Source organism: Hemitrygon akajei, chromosome 7 (genome assembly GCF_048418815.1).
Source record: "Hemitrygon akajei chromosome 7, sHemAka1.3, whole genome shotgun sequence".
Lineage (NCBI taxonomy): Eukaryota > Metazoa > Chordata > Chondrichthyes > Myliobatiformes > Dasyatidae > Hemitrygon > Hemitrygon akajei.
The window spans coordinates 43,205,386-43,227,679 of NC_133130.1; the positions used below are offsets into that span (position 1 = coordinate 43,205,386).

A 22,294-nucleotide genomic window follows, 5' to 3' on the forward strand; every position below is an offset into this window, starting at 1 on the left:
AATAGCCAATGAGAAACAAGTGCCAGTTTTTCTGAGTGTAATTGGTGGAAGAGCATACAGTTTGCTTAGAAGTTTAACTGCTCCAACCAAACTTCCTGAAGTAAGCTTTGCTGATATCGTGAAAGTAATGCCGGAACATTTAAAACTAAAATCATTGTTGATTGCAGAACATTAAGATTTCATAAGTGGAATCAAAAGGAAGGGGAGTCCATTTCAGCTTACGTGGCTGAATTGAAGAGATCGTCAGTTCAAAGATGCACATTGACCGTTTAGTTTGTGGAATCTTACAAGCAGTCAAAAATGGCTCCAAACTGTGGACTGCAGAAAATTGTTCCAATATTTCCCCTAAATATTTTTTTTTAAATTACATCAGTGATCTTCATATCTCAGGCTGTTACCTGGACCAATCAGGCGCAGTGACTTTAAGGCTCATAGCTAGGCTGAAAGGTTAGCGACAGGGTGGGAATCTAAGCCAGGCTGAAACGCTGAGGAATGAGGCCTCCTCTACCCAGCATCTTGTTGGTGAGTGTGTAGTAGCTGGAGAATAAGACTGAGGATCTGAGGACAAGACTGCTGTATCAGACATAGATGAAATTCTGCTCAGTTGTCTGCTGTATTGAAGCGTGGTTATTTATGAACACACTGGATGCTGCGGTCAGACCTGATAGATTTACAATTTATAGAATGGATACACCTGTGGACTCAGGTCATTCAAAGGGAGAAGGTGTGAGTTTAATGGTCAATTCTCAGTGCTTCAACATTGTGGTTCTGTCGAGTTTGTGTTCCCTGGACTTGGAATACCTTGGGCTCAAAAGCTGACCATTCTATTTGCCTCTGGAGTTAGCAAACATGGTCTGATGGCAGTTTATATACCACCAGTGGCCGAGGATAATCAAGCACTCGCAACACAGCATGATGTTGTCTGAACACAAGAAACAGCCCATGCAGACACTTTTCAAAAAAGACCTGGAGACCAAACAGGCTTGTTTAAAGAAAACCCGGCCCAATTATCATCAGCATATAGCCTGTAGCACTAGAGGTCCCAACACACTAGACCACTATTACACTAAGATAAGGAATGCCCAGACCACATTTTGGGAAATTAGATCACTTGGCTGCCACCTTCCTACCTGCATAAGGGCGGAGCCTAAAGGGCAAGGCTCTAGAATTCAGACTACTAAGAAAAGATCGTGGGAGGCAGAGGAATTGCTTCGAGTCAGTGAACTGGGATGTGTTCACACACTCATCTAGAGATCTGAATGAATACACCATGGTTGTAACAAACTTTATTAAATAGACTGTGTCTCCATTAAATCATTTAGAGTCATCCGAATGAGAAACCCGGGATGAACCATGAATTCAGAAATTTGCTAAGGGCCAGATCAGAAGAATTCAAGTCTGGAGACCAAGAAAGCTACAAGAGGTGCAGGTATGATCTCTGGAAAGCCATCTCACAGGTGAAGTAGATGATGGACCAAACTTGAATCAACGAGGGATGCTCAATAGCTGTGGCAGGGCTTGAACCTCTTCCAAAGTGAAATCAGGCAACATGGGAGACAGCAGGCTTCAACTACACCCATCCCCAAGAAGAGCATGGTGACCTGCATCAATGACTATTGTCCAGTTGCACTTACATCCACAGTGATGCAGTGTTTTGAGAGGTTGGTGATGAAGCATATCGGCTCCTACTTGAGAAGCAACTTGGATCAGCTCCAGTTTGCCTACAAGAGCAACAGGTCCACAGCAGATGCATTCTAATTTGCTCCTCGCTCAATCCTGGAACATCTGAACTGCAAAGGTGTGTACTTCAAGATGCTCTTTATTGACTTACAGCTCAGCATTCAATAGCATCATCCCCTCAAAATTAATCAATATGCTTCAAGAATTTGGCCTCAGTAACTCCTTGTGCAATCCTGGATTTCCTCACATGTAGACCCAGTCTGTTTGGATTGGCAAAGCCATCTTCTCCACAATCTCCATCGGCGTAGGTGGACCACAAGGCTGTGTGCTTAGCCCCCAGCTCTACTTGCTTTACACTTATGACTGTGTGGCTAAACTCAGCTCCAAAACCATATTCAAGTTTGCTGATGATACCACTGTTGTAGGCCGAATCAAAGGTGGTGATGAATCAGAATACAAGAGGGAGATTGAAAACTTGGCTCACTGGTGTCATATCAACAACCTCTCACTCAATGTCGGCAAGGCCAAGGAGCTGATTGTAGACTTCAGGAGAGAGAAACCAGAGGTCCATGAGCCAATCATCTTCAGAGCATTAGAGGTGGAGGCAACTTTAAATTCCTGGGAGTTATAATTTCAGAGGATCTGTCCACGACCCAGCATGTAAGTGTAAATGGACAGAAAGCACAGAAGTGCCTCTACTCGGAGTCTATGGCGATTCATCATGACATCTAAAACTTTGATGTTTAGTGGAGACTGTATTGACTGGCTGCATCACTTCCTGCTATGGAAACGTCATGCCTTTGAATGGAAAATCCTACAAAAGATACTGGATTCTGCCCAGTACATCATGCGTAAAACCTTCTCAACTATTGAATGTGTTTATATGGAACACTGTCGTAGGAAAGCAGCATCCATCTTCTGAGATCCCCACCACCCAGGACATGCTCTTTTCTCACTGTTGACATCAGGTAGAAGGTAGCAAAGCCTCAGGACTCACAACACCGGGTTCAAGAGCATTTACTACCCTGCAACCTTGAACAAAAGGGGATAACTACACTCACTTGCCCATCCATTGAGTCATTCCCACAACCAATGATGTAATGTCAAGAACTCTTTATCTTGTCACCTCATGTCCTCATTATTTCTTTACATTTGCATTTGCACAGTTTGTTGTTTTCTGCATTCTAGTTAATTTTTCATTGATCCTGTCATAGTTATTATTCTATAGATTTACTGAGAGCACCCACAGGAAAATGAAACTCAGGGCTGAACATGGTGATGTATATGAACTTTGAATCTCAGCTGAGGCCTCCCTACAGATGGATATGGAAGAAGAGTCCAAGGTGTTTCTTACCATAAACACTTACAAAGGGCTTTGTCGCTATAATAGGCTTATTTTTGGAGTAGCATCTGCACCTGAACTCCGGCGGAAAGCTACGGACCTGGTGATGTAATGTTGCCCAGGCACTCAGTGTTACCTGGATGACATCATTGTTACCACTAAGCATGAGAAGGAACTTTATAGTGATAGATCCATTTATCTCCACAGGTTTTGCCTCCTACTGAGTGGTTGAGCTCCTGTTTTATTTTGGATTTCCACTGTGAGAGGAGATATTACGGAGGTATATAAAATTATGAGGGGTATAGATAGGCTAAATGCAATCCGGCTTTTTCCATTGGGTTTGGGTGGGGCTACAACCAAAGGTCATGGGTTAAGGGTGAAATGTGAGAAGTTTAAGGGGAACATGAGGTGAAACTTCTTCACTCAGAGAGTTGTGAGAGTGTGGAATGAGCTGCCAGTGCAAGTAGTACATACGAGCTCAATTTCAACATTTAAGAGCGTTTTCGGTAGGTACATGGATAGTAGGGATATTGGTGCAGGTCGATGGGAGTAGGCAGTTTAATTGGTTTCGGCATGGACTAAGGGGCTGTTTCTGTAATGTACTTCTCTATGACTCTGACTTTTTTCTTTTGTTTTTTAGTCATGTCTAAGGCTTCTGGTAGATTTGACAGATACTTCTTTTGCCTTTTACTTTAATTTCAAAGAAGGCTCATTTACATTTTCAGTTCTGAATGACAACAGAACAATGAATAATAATGATCTTAAACCTTCCTCGCCAATAACATTAGAAATGTTAGACACACTAACCAGTTAAAAAAAAATCAATGTATAAAATTTCAAGGAAGTCACAAGGTGACTGAGGGGAAATGATAAAGTAGTGTTGGTGGGGTTACAATACTGTGCCAATGTCTTCGGCGCAGAAATACAGCTAAGGTGCCTATGACAACACAGTACTGTATTAATTTTATATTCTGTACTGTACTACTACAGAAAAATTCACATTTCATGACATTCTGTAATGATGAATAATCCACTTGTTTGGATTCAAACGACCTTGCCTGGTGTCTCTGGGTTGTGTGTGTCGGAATCTCACGACCGTCGTCGTCCCTCTCATTCCATCTCTGGCACCCCACCCTTGCCCTACCCCATATGCTTCGTTCCCGAAAGATTTACAAACTCTCTCTCCGCTGAACAAATACAGTACGACTGCAAAATTCTTTGACCTAGCTATATATAGCCTCAGACGTTTCCACAGCACTATACATGTTTTTACAGACCGTTGTTTAACTCTTTAGGAAGGCAAGTGTAGGGAGAACTATACCAGAAGCACCTTTTGGGACATCCCAACACGTTCCAGTATTGCAAGCGGAACAATCTCCTCCCACCACCAATACCCAATCGCGTTTTGCTCTGAGTTCCCCAATTCACAGCGTCATTGAAATCGATCTGAGATAGTCAAAACATTATTCAGGTATTAATTTGCAGCGCTTAGTGCTCTGCTCTGAGCTTTGTAATTTCTAAACTGGTTTGAGCAGGGCAAAGATGTGGCGTTGTTCTATAACGTGGACACCTGGATTGAGGCGAACAAGCCACATTTTAGTCTTCCTGTTTGCAACAAACTCATGTAAGCTTTGCAGTTAAGTCTTCATACAGCGGAGGCTAAAGCCTCTCCGAAAAAATCCAGTAAAGACGACGCAAATATGGTTTGATAAATTTTGAATGGCTGGTCTCGAACCATGCATCCCGGCGTCGATAGTAAAATTCCAACATAACTTTCTTTGAAACAGATTCCTTTGTACTTTGCAGTTCCAGGCTACTACTGGCGATATTGGTCCCGCCCCAGTGAAATTCATCAAGATTGTTAAATTGATGTTTTTTTAAAGCAAATGCACCAAGTTCTAGAACTGATCTAGCAATCTTAAAGGCAATGATTTTGAACTATAAGGTTTTTAACTGTGAATCACCTCTTCAAAATTGTTCAAGGCGTTGTTAATACTTTATTCCAAAATAATTTTATACAGGCACTTTGGTCAGCTGTTGGTCATGTTTGTTGGAGGACCCAATGAAAGGAAAGATTATCATATTGAAGAAGGAGAAGAGGTAAAATGTAACTACTTGGTGGTGTGTATATATTCGGAAATATCTTTAATGTAACCGGACCATTTGGCCCAAAGGGTTTTGCTCATGTTTGTGTTGTAGACAACCATCGTCCTTTTGTATTTACCGCATCAAAGCCATTCTGTGTATCATGCTATGCCTCCAGCCATGGGATACTATTTTCTTTTGAAAGCAAAGCAACTGATAACATCAACTCCCGTTGTAAGTAGTTTAATTCTAGGTAAAACAGCACTTACTCAGCCTCAGGAACAGCTTACCCTCTGCCACAAGACTTAAAAATGGATGCTGAATCTATGAACACTACCTCACTACTTTTTATTTCTGTTTTTACACTATTTCTTTCTTTTTAAATCTTTTTATTAATTTTTTAAACAAACATAAATGAAACATGAATACAAAGTGTTTGAGAGTACATAATTAATAGTTTAAGTAGACATTCAAATATATAATAATATAGTTTATTTCATTTTAACTATTTAATATATGCATATATTTACTGTAATTCAGTTTTTTTTCTATGTTTAGCATGTACTGCTGCGGCAAAACTTAACAAATTTCACCACGTATGCTGGTGATATTAACCTTATTCTGATTCTATAGGTCGAAGTTAAATTGTACACGTTTTAGGGTGTTTAAAGCAGCATTGTGTATTACTTTTTAAAAATCTTTTGTAAAACCTTCTTAAACATTTCAATCGTGATTTGTAGAGCCTTTTGGACAGCAGTGTTTGATTGATCAACAGCAAAATTAAGACCATAAGATATTGAAGCAGACGTATGCCATTCGGCCCATTGAGTCTGCTCTGCCATTCAATCATGGGTTGATCCAATTCTTCCAGTCATCCCCACTCCCCTGCCTTCTCCCCATACCCTTTGATGCCCTGGCTAATCAAGAACCTATCTATCTCTGCCTTAAATACACCCAATGACTTGGCCTCCACAGCTGCTCGTGGCAACAAATTCCACAGATTTACCACCCTCTGACTAAAGTACTTTCTCCTCACCTCTGTTCTAAAAGGACGTCCTTCAATCCTGAAGTCGTGTCCTCTTGTCCTAGAATCCCCTACCATGGGAAATAACTTTGCCATATCTAATCTGTTCAGGCCTTTTAACATTCGGAATGTTTCTATGAGATCCCCCCTCATTCTCCTGAACTCCAGGGAATACAGTCCAAGAGCTGCCAGATGTTCCTCATATGGTAACCCTTTCATTCCTGTGAATCTTCTCTGAACCCTCTCCAATGTGAGTATATCCTTTCTAAAATAAGGAGCCCAAAACTACACACAATACTCCTTGTGCTCTCATGAGTGCCTTATAGAGCCTCAACATCACATCCCTGCTCTTATATTCTATTCCTCTAAAAATGAATGCTAAAATTGCATTTGCTTTCTTCACAACAGACTCAACCTGGAGGTTAACCTTTAGGGTATCTTGCACCAGGTCTCCCAAGTCCCTTTGCATCTCTGCATTTTGAATTCTCTCCCCATCTAAATAATAGTCTGCCCGTTTATTTCTTCCACCAAACTGCATGACCATACACTTTCCAACATTGTATTTCATTTGTCATTTCTTTGCCCATTCCCTTAAACTATCTAAGTCTGTCTGTAGGCTGTTTCCTCAACACTACCTGCTCCTCCACCTATCTTTGTATCATCGGCAAATTTACCCACAAATCCATTAACACCATAGACCAAATCATTGACGTATGTCGTAAAAAGCACGGTCCCAACACCAACCCCTGTGGAATATAATGAATTCAGTGGATCACTGGGAATAGGTGGATGTCATATACTTGAATTTCCAGAAGGCATTCAATAAGGTGCCGCTAAAGAGACTTATAAATAAGATACGGATGCACGGAGTCGGAAGAAGTGTATTGGCATGGATAGTGGGTTGGTTAACCAATAGAAGACAGAGAGTTGGTATAAGTGGGTGTTTCTCTGGTTGGCAGTCTGTGGTGAGTGGGGTGTCACAGGGGTCGGTACTGGGTCCGCAGCTGTTTACCATTTACATTGATGATTTAGAAGAAGGGACTGAGTGTAGCATAGCAAAGTTTGCTGATGACACAAAATTGAGTGGAAAAGCAAATTGTACAGAGGATGTGGAGAGTCTTCAGAGGGATATAGATAGGTTAAGTGAGTGGGCCAAGGTCTGGCAGATGGAATACAACATTAGTAAATGCAAGATCATTCACTTTGGAAGGAATAATAGAAGAGCAGACTATTATTTAAATGGTGAAAGATTGCAGCATGCTGTTGTGGAGGGACCTAGGAGTGCTGGTGCATGAATCGCAAAAAGTTGGCTTGCAGGTGCAACAGGTTATTAAGAAGCCAAATGGAATATTTGCCTTCATTGCTAGAGGGATTGAATTCAAGAGCAGAGAGGTCATGCTGCAACTATACAGGTTACTGGTGAGGCCGCACCTGGAGTACTGTGTGCAGTTCTGGTCTCCGTACTTGAGCAAGGATGGACTGGCTTTGGAAGCAGTGCAGAGGAGGTTCACCAGGTTGATTCCAGGGATGAAGGGGTTAACCTGTGAGGAGAGATTGAGTTGCCTGGGTCTATACTCTCTGGAATTCAGAAGAATGAGAGGGGATCTTATACAAACATACAAAATTTTGAAAGGGATAGATAAGATAGAATTAGGAAACTTGTTTCCATTCATAGGTGAGACTAGAACTAGGGGACATTGCCTCAAGATTCAGGGGAGAAGATTTAGGATGGAGATGAAGAGAAACTGTTTTTTCCAGAGAGTGGTGAATCTGTGGAATTCTCTGCCCAGGGAAGCAGTTGAGGCTTCTTCACTAAATATATTCAAGATACAGTTAGTTAGATCTTTGCATCGTAGGGGAATTAAGGGTTATGAGGAAAGACAGGTAGATGGAGCTGAGTTTACAGACAGATTGGCCATGATCTTATTGAATGGCGGGTCAGGCTCGATGGGCCGGATGGCCTACTCCTGCTCCTATTTTTTATGTTCTATCTCCACTAGTAACCTGCAGCCAGCCAGAATAGGATCCCTTTATTCCCACTCTCTGTTTTCTGCCTACCTGCCAATTCTCCACCCACGCTAGTAACTTGCTTGTAATTTCTTAGGCTCCCATCTTGCTAAGCAGCCTCATGTACGGCATGTTGTCAAAGGCCTTCTGAAAATCCAAGTACACCACGTCTACTGCATCTCCTTTTGTCTACCCTGCATGTAATTTCCTCAAAGAATTGCAGTAGGTTTGTTAGACAGGATTTTCCTTTCAGGAAACCATGCTGTCTTTGGCCTATCTTGTCATGTGCCTCCAGGTACTCCGTAATCTCATCCCTAACAATCGATTCCAAGAACTTCCCAACTACTGATATCAGACTAACAGGTCTATAGTTTCCTTTCTGCTGCCTCCCACCCTTCTTAAATAGCAGAGTAACATTTGTGATTTTCCAGTCAAATGTTACAATGGCAGAGCGATCATCAGTAATGCCTTTGCAATCTCTCCAACTACTTCCTTCAGAGTTCTTGTAGCTACGGGTGCTGAGCACAGCTGTTGTAATTTTGGCAGCAGCCCCAGAGAGAGAATTCATAATACACTCTGTCCTATAATGGTACTTGAGGGAAAATGTCATCAAGCCTACTTACAAAGTCAAAAATCAAAAAGTTGAGCATGGTGTGAATTATGTTCACTAAGTTGTGTGTATTTCACAGCAAGGAGTATTGTCGGTAAGGTTGATGAATTTAGGGCATGAATCAGCACAGGAATTATGGCATTGTAGCTGTTAGTGAGACTTGGTTGCAGGCGAGGCAGAGCCTTCTGAACAATGTTCCAGGATTGTGTTGTCTTAGACAAGATAGATCAGGAGGGATTAAAAGGGGGAAAGGTGGAATTACTAGTCAGAGAAAATGTCACAGTGGTACTCAGACGGGACTGACTGGAGGCCTTATCTACTGAGGGTTGATAGAGGAATAAGAAAGGGATGAGCATGTTAATGTGACTATATTTGACCACCCAAAAGTTAGTGGGATTTAGAGAAACAAATTTGTTGAGATAGAAAAATAAGGTTATGATAGGTGATTTTAACTTTCCACGTATTGATTAGGATTTCCATTCTGTCAAAAGCTGGATGGGGTAGTGTTTGTCAAGTGTGTTCAGAAAAGATTCCGTAATCTGTATATAGAGATCCCAAATGGAGGGAATGTGATACTGGATCTCCTATTAGGGTACAAGACAGAGCAGGTGACAGACGTGTGTGTAAATTGGACCAATTAAAGGTCTGCATGATTATTTTTGCATGGAACCCAAAAGAAATGGGTGTGATCTTAAATGGATTTAATGTATCTGTATTTACTGAGGCTCAGACAGAGAATAGAGAACTAAGGCAAAACAGCAGTGAGGTCAGAGGTATTTAAAACATCCTTGGCTACAGGTGAGTTCCCAGAGAATTGGAGGATGCTATGCTGATGTTCCGTTGTTTAACAAAGGCTCTAAGAATAAACCAGGAAATTATAGACCAGTGAGCCTGACATCAGTAGTGTAAGTTATTGGAGCGTATTCTAAGGGACCAGATATAAAAGTCTTTGAATCAATTGGGCTTGGTCTGCACAGCCACTCAAAATGGCTGTAATGTTAAGTAGAATCTCCAGTTCCCCCATCTTTTCCAGTGCAGAGATGAACTTGCCCTTGATGGGGTTTGCCTTGTGTGGGATTGAGAGTTGTTGTACCATCCAAGCTAAGAGCTGAAGTCCTAGAGCAGCTACATGGTGGTCATCTTTGCGTTGTCAAAATGGAAGTGTTGGCTTGAAGCTTTGTCTGAGGCCTGGGACAGATCAGCTGATTGTGCAACTCACCATGCACTATTCGGGATGTCAACATGTCCAGAAGCTATCAAGAGCATTTTGAAGAAGAAAGGGGAAGATAGGTGCTCAGAGCTGCCAGAATCACTTCTTGGAATCTCAGAGTTAACTCTTATAAGCACCTTGGAGGAGGCCTCAGAATCTGAGATTGTTTCACAGCCACTAGTCTCACCTGCCAAGCAGAATGACTCTGGCGCACCCCCACACCCATCAGGAAAGACACCCCACAAGAGTAAGGCATATGAAACCTGAGAGCACTATGTTAAGTTTGAGTTGAGATATGTTATATATTGAGTTGAAGTTTATAGCTAAGTAGGGAGTAGTGTGTATTCAATATTTCAGTAATATTGTAAATATATTGTTTGATTAAGCATTATTGTTTACATAATTCACTGTGTTATATGTAAGAAGTTTCTGAGCTCAGATCAACATTTACACAAACTAATGATTAAACTGCCAACCTTCCTCTACTGTGCAAAGGACAATGTACTTATTGCCAAAGGGTATTCTAGTTACTGATCAACATAAAATTATGAAAGGAATTCCAGTCATTGAGGAAAATATGTTCAGCCTATCTTTATCTGTGCCAAAATACTCTTGGCATCCATTTATTAAATAATTTCATGATTTTCTCCTATTATATTGGTTAGTATGTGTATGGAGACATGGTACATTCTGATATCAGTCTTAAAGATATTCTTAGAGTGATTTATCAGTTCATCAGATTTTGCCTCCCTGAGTGTTTGACGTCCTGTTTTATTTCAAATTTTCACTATTCTTAACTTTTTTTTAATTCATGTCTAAAGCTTTTGGTAGATTTGAGTTTGAACCCTTTTTTGCCATTTCTAAAAAAAAGTCTTCATTTACATTTTCATTTCTGAAAGCACATACTGTAGTGAATTCCCATGAAGATTGTAATGTTATGAGAGATAATCTCAGAAACTTGTTTTATAATGTAAATCTCGACACAATCAAATTAACAGCTCTTTCCCAAACCATTCAGTGCTTAAATATTTCCTATGTGCCTTGTTGACCACTTTTGAATGTCGTATTAAAGGTGTTTTTTGCAGAATGTTAGACAATTTTTACACAAATTTTACTGTTTCTACCTTTATTTGAAGTTCAATGTTCTGTTAGACATGTGACTTGCTATTCCAAAGTTCAAAGTCCAAGGTAAAATTTATTATCAGAGTCCATCCTTGTCACCACATACAACCCTGAGATTCTTTTTCCTGTGGGCAGACTTAGCAAATATATAGAACAGTAACTGTAAACAAGATCAATAACAACAAATTGTACAAAAGCAAATATAACTAAGTAGCAATAAATAACGAGCATGGAGGAACTTTGTAAGTTTTGTATATTCTGGAGTTATTTCATATTTTCCAATACACCTGTAGAGAAGTGTTATCCATTCCTTTCCCATGTCCATTAATTTATATTGACCCGTAATTATTTTTTCATCTGCTGTTGATTTGTGCAACTTATTCTATCATTCTTTGAGCTTCCATTCTGCCAATATTTCGTTCTGCAAAGTTTTTGAGGCAAAACTAGTTGCCTAAAAAAGAAAGACATGGCTCAATTCTGACCCATAAGATAATCCTCCAAATACTTTGTTCAGTAAACATGAATTCCTCTTCAAAATACTTTTTCTTACAGTTAGTTTGTCCACTTTTATCTTGAATCTACACTATTGAGATAAACAAGTAGGCTTTCATGAAACTAAAATTCTTTTCTCTTGCAAGGTCATGATCCTTTTTTTTTCTTTGCTTTCTAGTTGTTTTACCAGTGGAAAGGTGACATGTGCCTGAAGATTATAGAAAAAGGAAAGCATAAAGATGTACACATTCGAGAAGGAGAGGTCAGTGGAGTCTTAAAGATGTCAGAGTTAACAAAACTCTCAAGTATATTTAATGAAATTTGCAGCAGAGATTTTTTAAAAACTTGGCACTTCCAGTAACATCTATATTTGATATCTGTTTCCATTGTTCAGAACAAAGGTTGGGGTGGGAATCTCCCTGTTCCTATCTGCAGTCAGATTAACTGTAATGAACACACTTGCACTGTCCACTCCCAGCCAACACCACCACTCCTTCTGTCATTCCATCTCTCTTGGCACCACCTTTATTCTCTCCAACTCCTTCCTACTTTCTGCAGCTTAAAACATTCCCATTTCCTGAATTCTTCTAATTAAAAAGTCAGCTAGCTTGATTATAACTCTGTTCCTCCCTCCATTAGATTTTGGGTCGATATATCCTCTGGCTTGGGGAACGAGGAACCAGATATTGCAGTCTCAAAGTATTCATTACATTGCATCGTGCATTTGGGACCACTATGACAGATGTTTTTTTGTTTATTTAGGTGGTAACGAATCTTGTATTCTCAATACTCTGGGGCCTCAGTTGCTGAGTACACCTGAGATGATGATCAATAGATTTTTCTATTCAAGGGATGTGGGCTTTGCAGGCTGAGCCATGACTTAATTGCCCATCCACAGTTGCCCTTGAGAAGGTGATGGTGAGTGATGTTCATGAGCTGTTACAGCATTGTTGGTAAACCCACCGCTCAAGGGTTGCAAAGGGCCGAGTTCAGCATTTACCCAGCAATGGTGAAGGATAGCAATAGATTTCTGGAGGGCAGCTCTTGCTGCCCTTGCCCTTCTAGCTGGTAGAGGTAATAGGTTTGATAAGCATTCTTGGTGAGTGCTTGCAGTCCATCCTGTAGGTAGTATAGACAGCTATTGCTGTGCATCGGTAGTGGAGTAAGTGTATGCTTGTGAGGATGATGTCTCAAGTGAGCTGCTATGATGTTGAGCTTCCTGAGTGTTACTGAAGATCTGCTCCTCACCTTGCTGACGTGAGCCTTGTAGATGATCGGCAGGATTTGGAGATGAATTACTCACTGCAGGATTCCTATTCACTGCCCTGCTGTTATAGCCAAATTGTGCACATAGTAGCTCCAGTTTAGTGTATTTTCATATATTAAAGAAAATTGAGGAATATCAATTTCACATAAGGAAGTTATGCTGTGGTGAAAGATTATCAAGTCAAGTCACTTTTATTGTCATTTCGACCATAACTGCTGGTACAGTACATAGTAAAAATGAGACAGCGTTTTTCAGGACCATGGTGTTACATGACACAGTACAAAAACTAGACTGAACTATGTAAAAAAAACAACACAGAGAAAGCTACACTAGACTACAGACCTACACAGGACTGCGTAAAGTGCACAAAACAGTGCATGCATTACAATAAATAACAAACAGGACAATAGGGCAAGGTGTCAGTCCAGGCTCTGGGTATTGAGGAGTCTGATAGCTTGGGGGAAGAAACTTTTTACATTGTCTGGTCGTGAGAGCCCTTTTCCCAGATGGCAGGGGGGAGAAGAGATTGCTTGAGGGGTGCATGGGGTCCTTCATAATGCTGTTTCCTTTGTGGATGCAGCGTGTGGTGTAAATGTCCGTGATGGCGGGAAGAGAGACCCTGATGATCTTCTCAGCTGACCTCACTATCCGCTGCAGGGTCTTGCGATCCGAGATGGTGCAATTTCCAAACCAGGCAGTGATGCAGCTGCACAGGACGCTCTCAGTACAACCCCTGTAGAACGTGCTGAGGATGGGGGGTGGGAGATGGACTTCCATTAGCCTTTGCAGAAAGTAGAGACGCTGCTGGGCTTTCTTTGCTATGGAGCTGGTGCTGAGGGACCAGGTGAGATTCTCTGCCAGGTGAACACCAAGAAATTTGGTGCTCTTAACGGTCTCTACCGAGGAGCCATCGATGTTCAGCGGGGAGTGGTCGCTCCATGCCCTCCTGAAGTCAACAACCATCTCTTTTGTTTTGTTCACATTAAGAGACAGGTTGTTGGCTCTGCACCAGTCCATTAGCCCCTGCACCTCCTCCCTGTAAGCTGACTCATCGTTCTTGCTGATGAGACCCACCACGATCGTGTCATCGGCCCCTGTGCACAGTGTGATGGTGTGATACATGATTGGGATAGAATAGTATGACAGGCACAAAACCAAATGGCCTACACTTTTACTACTTGTGCTTTTGTACTGAAAACATCTGTGGAAAAGAGCTGAAGGTACATACAGCACTCAGCTGAGGCTGCATTGGATTGTAGAATCAAGGTATTAGATTGATATAATCTGCCAATGAGTGCAAAAATTTTTATTCAATTTCATTGAAACTGACTGACGGGGTGTAAGAAGTAACGTAGTTACTGGTACTAAAGACAAATTGATGAGGCTGGACAGTGAAGGAAGTTGCAACACACTAGATGTTACGTGCATGGTTTTGTTTCTTTATTTTGTAAGTTTCTGGAATAATTATGAACTTCAAAGAAAGATCTTTCATCTGTAGATGACATTTTGATGAAGTGTCTTGGTCCAAAACGTCGACTGTTTACTCTTTTCCAGAGATGCTGCCTGGCCTGCTGAGTTCCTCCAACATTTTGTGTGTTACTGACATTTTATAATTTGCTTTGCGGAAAATGTTGTTCTCATTTCCAATTTATGACATGATACATCAGCAGTTTATATGTATTACATAGGCAGAAGGTTAGAGGGAGGTGGATGGTAAAAGATATGCTGGAACTTTATCAATCCAGTAAAATATCTCAATGGAAGGACCAAGGGAGGCCAGGAGATTAAATGAAAAAATGCTTTGATCATTGAGCTCTTAAATCCAGAATGTCAAATAAGTTTTCTTTATTCCCTATCCCTCCAAACCCATTATCCAATTCAGATGTTTTTGTTGCCAGCAAGAATTCCCCATTCTCCACAGCGTCAGGCAAACACCGTTGGGCTGGTTTTTGAAAGGACTTGACTGAAAACAAAACTGGATGCCCTCAGGTAAAGTAGGAACTGCAAGATTCAAAATGCTTTGTGTCTCAGCTTTTTGTCTTATCTAAGGTGGGTGTCCCCAAACTGAGGTCCATAGACCCCATACTTAATGGTATTGGCCCATGGCATAAAAATGGTTGGGAACCCCTAACCTAAGGTAAGAGTGACTGCAGAGGTTATGCTAAATAACAGACATTGCCTGTTATGAAAATTGACTAAATTTCACAAAATCTTTTCATATACTGGTAACAGTTTTATTTCAATTTATTTGAAATGATTTCTAGTTTTTAAACCACTGTCTTGAGATTTGAGCACGGCTCAATGTTATTACTCCCGGCCACTAAATTGGCGATAATAAAATATAGATAGATACTTCATTGATCCCAGTGTCACCGTAGCATTACAAGTGCACAGATATACAAATATGAGAAGAGATGTAAGAAAGAATTAAAAAAACTTGCCTCAAACAGTCTAACAGGAGGGAGTCATCACTTCCCTGGCTACTGGTTGACTCATTCTAGAGCTGAGTGGCTGAAGGTGAGAATAACCTCATACAGTGCTGTTTGGAGCAGTGCAGTTGTCTTAGTCTATCACTTGAAGTGCTCCTCTGTTCAGCCACATTGGCATGCAGAGGGTGAGAAACATTGTCCAAAGTTACCAAGATTTTCTGTAGGGTCCTTTGTTCTACGTCAGCCTCTGTGTCCAGTTTGACTCCTGTAATAGAGCCAGCCTTTCTAATCAGTTTATTGAGCCTGTTGGCATTACCCATGTTGATGCCATTGCTCCAGCACACCACCACATAGAAGGTTGTACTGGTGACAGCAGACTGGTGGAACATGTGAAGGAGAGGCCTGCATAGTCCAAAGGATCTCAGTCCCCTCAGGAAGTAAAGACAACTCTGGCCCTTCTTGTACACAACCTGTGTGTTGGTGCTCCACTCAAATCTGTCATCCTGGTGCACCCCCAGGTACTTGGAGGTCCTCACCACATCCCCACCCTCACCATCAATAGGAACAGTGAGCAGTGCAGGCTTAGTCTTCCTAAAACCCATCACCATCTCCTTTGTCTTACTGATGTTGAGCTGCAGATGATTCAGCTTGCACCATTTGACAAAGCCCTCCACCAGGGCCCTGTATTCATCCTCCCTTCATACACACAACTGTTGCTGAGTCATCAAAGAATTTCTGCAGGTGACATGACTCGGTGTTGTATCTAAAGTATCAAAGCTGTTACATGTCCATAAATTTTCCATCTTTTTCTAGCTTGAAAGAACCTCTATGTACCACGCAGTCAACAGTCATTCAACCTTGCAGAGCATGGGTTTGAAGTTCAAGGGAGATGGACAAGGTGTATCTCCTGATTTTAATCAGCTGAAAACTGAAAGAGACTAGGGAGTGGGAAGGAGAAAAAAAGCTGCAAGTGAAAGGAAACAAAAAAGGAGACAGGTAGGGATGGGGGGTGATGGTGGAATATACATTCAGTTGTGGGGCTTTCAACATTAATTCCATACACAAGTAGAGGGTGGAGGTGTTGCTCCTGTATCTTCAAATCCATTCTGCTTCCAATTAGTCAAATAGTTGGAAGTGACTTGGGCGCCATGGTAGTGTAGCGATTTGCGCAACGCTATTACAGCTCGGGCGTTCCAGAATTCAGTTCCCAGCACCATTCTGTAAGGAATTCTGTACATCCATCCCATGAAATGCACGGGTTTTTCCCGGGTGCTCCCATATCTTATCACGGTCCAAAGATGTGCCGGTTAGGTTAATTGGTCATTGTACGTTCTCCCATGATTAGATCAGAGTTGATCAGGGTTGTGGGTTTCCAGGGCGACATGGCTTGAAGGGCCAGAATGGCCTCTTCCATGCTATGTTGCTAAATAAATAAATAACTTTGACTGGAGGGTGTATCTTGTCCAGCCTCTTGCCAAGATAGAGTTGAAATACTACAACTTTATTCAGTTTTTCCTGTGAAATCAAGTCACAATATAAGAAAATTGAGCAAGCTACCATGCAGTAAGTTTGATCGATTGTGAGAACTATGTTTGTTTTTACTCTTTATAAATCTCAGACACTGATGAACTTTCATCTTTGATGTCTGGCAACGAAAGACATGGTTCTAATAATTAGAAACTCCCAACAGTTCACACCACAGCTAAGTCATCATTTGCTTCTGAGCAGCATTTAGCAGCTCAGTAGCATTGAGAAGTTGTACGTATGCCAGCTTTGAGTCAGTCTGGAGATAAGTCGTGTTCCTGGTTCATCCCCCATTCTAGTGGTTAAGAATCATCTGCTGTGATGTGGGTGGGCTTAGGGCATCAATGCTGATGCAGTTTTAATTTGTTTGTGGAAAAGTACAAACGAAGAAACAAAGAAATGGCAGATGAACTTAATGGGTACTTTGCAGCTGTCTTCACTGTGGAAGACGTTAGCAGTGTGCCAGAGGTGTATGAGTGTCAGGGAGCAGGATTGAGTGACAAATGAAAAAAGTGCTGGGCAAACTCAAAGGTCTTGTGGTGGATAAGTTACTGGGGCCAGATGGACTACATCCCAGAGTCCTGAGAGAGTTTGCTGAAGAGATCATGGGTGCATTGGTCATGACCATTTATGAATCACTTGATTCTGGCATGGTCCCGGAGGACTGGAAGATTGCAAATGTTACTCCTGGGAGGAAGGCAAAAGAAATTATTGTGTACAGTTCTGGTCACCGAATTATAGGAAAGATATCAATAAATTAGAGAGAGTGCAGAGCCGATTTACTAGGATGTTACCTGGGTTTCAGCACTTAAGTTACAGAGAAAGGTTGAACAAGTTAGGTCTCTATTCATTGGAGCGTAGAAGGTTGAGGGGGGATTTGATCGAGGTATTTAAAATGTTGAGAGGGATAGATAGAGTTGACGTGAATAGGCTGTTTCCATTGAGAGTAGGGGAGATTCAAATGAGAGGACATGATTTGAGAGTTAGGGGGCAAAAGTTTAAGGGAAACACGAGGGGGTATTTCTTTACTCAGAGAGTGATAGCTGTGTGGAATGAGCTTCCTGTAGAAGTAGTAGAGGCCAGTTCAGTTGTGTCATTTAAGGTAAAATTGGATAGGTATATGGACAGGAAAGGAGTGGAGGGTTATGGGCTGAGTGCGGGTAGGTGGGACTAGGTGAGATTAAGAGTTTGGCACGGACTAGGAGGGCCGGAATGGCCTGTTTTCCGTGCTGTGATTGTTATATGGTTATAAAGGAAATTTATAGGCCAGTTAGCATAACTTCCGTGATTGGGGAAAGTGTTGGAGTCTATTATTAAGGATGAGGTTTCAAGGTACTTGGAGGCTAATGATAAAATAAGTCAAAGTCAGCATGGTTTCTGTAAAGGGAAAACTTGCTTGACAAATCTGTTGCTTGAGTTCTTTAACAAGCAGGATAGACAAACAAGAGGCAGTGGATGTCATTTATTTGGATTTTCAGAAGGCTAGTGGGATTAAAAGGCCGTTTTTGGTTGGCTGCCGATGACTAGTGGTGTTCCTCAGGGGTCAGTATTGATTCAGCTGCTTTTCATTGTCAGTGATTTAGATAAAGGAATTGATGGCTTTTTGGCAAAGTTTGTGGATGATACGAGGAGGGGTAGGTAGTGCTGAGAGAACAATGTGATTGCAGCAGAACTTAGACAAATTGGAAGAATGAGTAAAAAAAAAGTAGATGGAATACAGTGTTGGGAAATGTATGATTGTGCATTTTGGTAAAAGGAACAATAGTGTGGGCTATCATCTAAATGGGGAGAAAGTTCAAACATCAGAGGTTCAGAGGGACTTAGGAGCCCTCGTGTAAGATTCCCAGAAGGTTAATTTTCATGTTGAGTCTGTGGTAAAGTTTCACGAGGATGACTCTGGGAATGAAGGGGTTAACATATGAGGAGAGTTTGGTAGCTTTGGGCCTGTATTCACTGTAATTTAGAAGAATATAAGGGGATCTCATTGAAACCTACCAACTGTTGAAAGGACTAAATAGGGTGGATGTGGAAAGGATGTTTCCTGTGGAGGGGGTATCCAGACTAGAGCGCAGAGCATCAAAATTGAGGGGTGACCTGTTAGAATGAGATAAGGAGAACATTTTTTAGCCAAAGAGTAGTGTATCCCTGAATACTATACCACAGACTGCGGTGGAGGACTTGTCCGTGGGCACATTTAAGGTGGAAGTTGATAGTTTCCTTCTTGGTTAGGGCATAAGTGGATATGACGAGAAGGCAGGTATATGGGGTTGAGTGGGATCCAGGATCAGCCATGATGGAATGGTGGAGCAGACTCAGTGGGCTGAATGGCCTAATTCTGCTGCTATATCTTATGGTTAATAAAGATACTTCTTTTTGACAGATATTATGTAGAGAATTCTACTGATGTCCTGTTTGAGAAATGGTTCTACTGTAAGGATCTGGGTACCCAGCTGCCGCCGATAATAAGAGAGTAAGAGTTCTATGATTTTTGTTTTTCGGATTTAGGAGTGAAATGTACTGCTGGTATTTTCTGTTACTACTCTTAACGATGAAACGTTTGCTGAGTTAGCATGTAACTATTGCTCTTTTATTTAAAGCCTAAAACTTCATTTAACAGATTTTTTTAATCTTCAAAATGTGAATACTGATTTATCTCAACTTTACGGATATCACTGAATGAGAGAGCGTGAACTTATTCAAGTGGACCCTTCCCACTGTGAACTTTTTTGTTTGCTGATAACAGCAGTAATTCAGCTGCAGCATATCTGTTGTCATTGCCCATATTCAGTTGGCTATTTTTCTTTTAAATTGGAGCAAATTCTCTCTAAGATGATGCATTTTGTTGTTTACGCATTTTAGGAATGGGCAAGTAGACCCAATGGATACCTAGCTGGTATTTATTTTTCCAATTACTATTCAGCAATTTAACAAACACAGTAGTATAAATTCATGTGGCTATTCATAGTATGAGAAATATTATTCCATTTTTTCCACAGTTTGTCTAATCATCATGAGATTAATTTTTCTGTTGCATACATTCCAAGAGTGGTAAGTCCAAGACAGGTTGTAGTTTGTGTGTCTAGTGGTGATACGATCTTTCCCTGTAACCTTTGTAGTGTCTGCTTCAAGCTTTAGTGTCTCTTTGGCATGTTGTCCTTGACCTTGGAATGTATCAGCTTGAATGATGGGACTCGATAGGTGAAGTGTCCCACACACGTTCTCCAGCCTTTGATTGCTTCATGCTATTCTGCAGTGTAAAGCAAAAGGTTCTGGGTCGTATTAACTAGCAAGGTTAATTTTGCTACAAAACAACTTAAAAGTGATTTTTCCATTTCAGATTTTTGAACTCTGAAGAATACAGAACTGGAAGGCCAAATCCAGGTTTGGAAAGCATGCATGATTCAAATTGAAGCTGCTAATGACATTGTGTTTGTTAATAACTTGAAGTTTGTTAAAAATTATGCTTAGCATTCAGTCATTAAAGGAAGCCAAACATCTATACACACTTTGCCTAGTTAATGCTGCTAAGTGCTGCGTGTTAACACTGGCCTCAAATTTCCCGTACTCTGAGATGATAGTTCAGTTATACGTGACAATAGAATAAATGTTATCTATCCTGTGTTCATGTTTCACTTATTTCAAACAATTTACGGAAAGAACTTCCTTTTTGTATAAATACTGTCAGTACTGTGATGGAGCCCTTCTCGTTAAATAACTGGATCAGCAGCCACCGTCAGGATATTAAAATGAAGCAGGTTGTGGACATGTTTGGTGACTACTTTGAAACTCAGGTGAAAGAATTGAATTGAACTTGTTTCTAATTAACATTTTTTACTAGAGGTAGTCCCCGAGTTACAAATGTCTGACTTATGAACAACTCGTACTTACGAACCGAGGAAGGAGAACGCCGTCTGCCATTTTAAGTCGTATCGCGACACCGTCCACCATTTTAAATCATTGCCGTTGACACTGTATTGAGTGTGTAACTTTGTATTTGGCTTAAATTTTTCTTAGCACCCTGACCCCCCCCCCCCCCCCCGCACCAGTTTCAGTCGGCTGGTGGCGCAGTGAGATCAGCACCGGGCTCGAGAACAGAGTTTCCCGAGTTCGATCCAGTGACAGACCTCTCCTGTGCTGGGTTGATGTTGATCAAGTGACTCCCGTACCATCTGTGCCGGGTTGATTTCGAGCTTGCAACTTGACTTCGTAAAAAAAAACACTGCCACCTCCAGTTTAAATTCCCACGTGGAATATTGTGGAGGATCAAATACCCAAACCCAGCACAGCCCCCACTTGTCCCATTTAACCTGTCTCAGTGTGGTGGACTTTCGAACCCGGGGAATTCAGTGCTGTGGTCCTTAGGACCCAGTGGAGCTCGGGACCTGCCGCCCGCAGTGTTTCTGTTCCGTTGACGGGAAGCGATCGCGATTAAAAATAAAGTGGAAATAATAAAGTGTTTGAAAAGAGGTGAAATGCCATCAGTCATTGGAAAAGCGCTAGGCTACAGTCAGTCAACGATGGGAACAATTTTAAAGGAGAAAGTGAAAATAATGGAGCATGCGAAAGGCCCTGCCCCGATGAAAGCTACGATTATTACTAAGCAACGCTGTGGTTTAATTATTGGAATACATACGTTTCTTAAGTGTTTTATATGCATAGAAAGGTAAAATATATACTATATACTAAGACAAACATTTGACTACCTGACGCTAAATAATACCAGATGTACTTGTTCCGACTTAAAGACGGAATCAGGAACGGAACTCATTCATAACTCGGGGACTGCCTGTATTTATTTCTTGAAGTGTACATACCTTCATAACAAATGTAAATGTGTTAATTTACCAAATTTCTTTTTGTGTTGTTCTGACAGACAGTGGTATTTGGTTCTGGACAAAGTGAAGACAAGGGAACTACAGACTCTTGAATATGGCAGTTGGTGAGTAATTACTGTTACCTCTAATGTTTTGCCAATGTATGTAATCTTAATCAAATTTTAGTATTTTTGTATTCTTAAAGTACAGTTTATGGCAGATAAAATGACTGCACCAAAAGCAAAGTTTCCCTGTGAGTTTAAGGGGAACAAGGGGAAACTTCCTTGCTCAGAGGGTCGTGAGAGTGTGGAATGAGCAGCCAGCACAAGTTGTGCACGAGTTCAATTTCGATGTTTAAGTGAAGTTTGGATTGGTACATGTATAGTCAGGTATGGAGGGCTTTGGTTCTGGTGCAGGTTGATGAGAGTAGGCATTTTTAATGATTTTATTGTGGACTAGATCGGCCAAAGGGCCTGTCTCTACTGTGCAGATATTGATGGAATAAACTGTTTGCTGGTAGCAGGTGGTCCAGACACAATAACATTTCCATTCTGTAAAAACATTTTCTCTTTAAAGCCAAGGTCAAATTCTGTCTCTGCTCTTCAACACCTCTGAGACAGGGATGGAAAAACTGACTGAGGAATCCTGAGGTATGCTCTTGTTGGGTTTCCAGTGCCCACAGTCTCTC

The 22,294-nt window shown here is 41.2% G+C and overlaps 1 pseudogene; it reads left to right on the forward strand.

The window, feature by feature from the left end:
* The first annotated feature begins 492 nt into the window (after window positions 1-492).
* LOC140730123 (3-hydroxyanthranilate 3,4-dioxygenase-like) overlaps window positions 493-22,294 on the forward strand; it is a 39,967-nt pseudogene continuing 18,165 nt past the window's right edge.